The sequence below is a fragment of the Ixodes scapularis genome, unplaced genomic scaffold (genome assembly GCF_016920785.2).
Source record: "Ixodes scapularis isolate PalLabHiFi unplaced genomic scaffold, ASM1692078v2 PGA_scaffold12__126_contigs__length_90152505, whole genome shotgun sequence".
NCBI lineage: Eukaryota > Metazoa > Arthropoda > Arachnida > Ixodida > Ixodidae > Ixodes > Ixodes scapularis.
Genome location: NW_024609838.1, coordinates 4,909,868 through 4,911,928, shown reverse-complemented (window position 1 = coordinate 4,911,928; position 2,061 = coordinate 4,909,868).

Sequence of the window (2,061 nt, the reverse complement as noted above, 5' to 3'; positions counted from 1 at the left end):
CACGATGCGGACTCGAAGAACGTACATCGTGAAGGGCTTGACAGCGAGACTGTAGCGATCTCCGCTTCCCACGTCCAGGGGTTGAGTGTCGTTGATCTTCAGCTGAACGCTGATACGCGAACACCGCCAGGTCCTTGCATCCGGAAGCTGTGCACAGAACCGTGTCTTACAGCGCACGGCGGTGAATGGATGTCCTAGATGACTGTATGAGTACAGCAGAGAGGCGCTGTGCCACGCAGCTAACACTACTATACCTTCCAGCTGACCACGATGAGTTGCGGTGTTGACACCTTGGCGGCCAGGTTGCTTGGTGCTTCAAGAGGAGCTGCGAAAAAAAAAATTCACTTTAAGAGCACAATTTGCCTCTTTTCTCTACTATTACGTCGAAGGCAGGTGCGATTACGGCGCCGCTGATTCTGCCTCAGTGGTAACTCCAGGAAGGAGACATACCGGAACGGAGAAGATGAGAAGACGAAAGAGCTGCACCATGCCGCTGCTTTCTCGTAAACTGTTCATTCCAAAAAAATCACCGAGTAAATGAAAAAAAGAAAAGAGTGTCCGCTTGGCATGCACGTCGAAAGTCCGCCACTCGCCCTTTTAATGCGTGCTAGGAGTAGAGCGTCAATGGCGTCGCTCTATGTTTGATCAATTGATGTTACCTTCGGGAGTAACTCGGATTTACTCAAGCAAGCCCCACCCTATACGCGTCTTAAGCTGTCACTGATTATAGGTAATGGTATTAAGCAAGTCGTGCCGCGTTACCAAGCGCCGCACGAATGAATTCCCTCAGATCGCTTCGTTTGCACAAGCGATCGTGCAAGACACCTTTCCCAATTGAGAAGCTCGCATCCTTGCCCCACATAACGCTATGCAGAACCTGCCTCCACACGGCGTGGTCGTCCGATTCAAGGGGGCGAGCTCCGCGTTTTCTTGTCCGCTGACGTCGTGGACGACAACGCGCACGTCGTACTCCGTGTTGGCTGCAAGCTCCCCGACGTCGTAGGTCAGGGTGCCGTTCCCATCATCCTCAATCAGGTCCGTCCTGTTCCAGTCGTTCGTGCTGCCGTGAACCTGCACCGCCAGTCGAACCGTCATCCCTATATCTCCCTTTCACTCTTCGTGAACTGTACATTGACGCACACACACTGTGCTTGGACGTCAAGATGATGTGCTTATTTCAATGAGCCATCGATATAGGTTACAGATGCTTTGCTTTTCAAGCATTGGGTGGTCGAGCCTCTTATATATGGACATGGCCTCCTCTATACTCCCAAAGCCTGGCAGTTCGACGACGGAACCATAGAGTTTCCGGTCGCAGATTTGGAGCGCGAGGATCTGGTAGCACAGAGCATCAAAGAGCCATTTCTAAGGGAACCTGGGCGTCAGCGCGGAGCTTTTGCAGAGGCGAGGACCCGAAGCAGACTTGTTCGGTCAGGAGAAGTATGTTTCCGCGTCTCGCCGCAGCGCGGCGCCAGTCACGTGGCTCTCCTCTCATCCGTTGTCTGCCGCTCCATCTTTTCCATTTCGGCGGCCGCTTCTCGTGGCGATCTGCCAGGCTTTGTCACTATATAGGAGGCTATGATATAGATCATTCCAATGATCTCTTTCTGCGCGATGTCATCTTTCACTTTAAGATATCCGGAACGTCGCGGACAGATTCTTACGGTCTAAATATGTTTTCAGGCTCGTCATTCGCCGAGCCTTACAAAATGCCTCTTCCCACGTCAGGTTGGGGCAGTGCGCGCAGTGCGTGGAAATTAAATTCGGGAGGAGTGAGGCTCCTGCGCATGCGCAGTGGCGACAGCAGCGCCGCCGCAGGCGTGGCGTTGGAGATTTGGGTCGGTGCATAAGAACTTCGATGCCTACCCTGAAGAGGACTCTGTACGCTTCCGCATCTCCTTGTCCGGTGTCCAGGTCTTTGGTCCAGGGCTTCCAAGTGACGCGGAAGCTTTCCTCGTCCAGTGATTGGACGGCGAAGGACCCGAGAGCCGGATATGCTGAAATGTTTTGAACCGTATTTAGCATTAATTCCACCATAATCAAAAATTGGTTTAATCTATG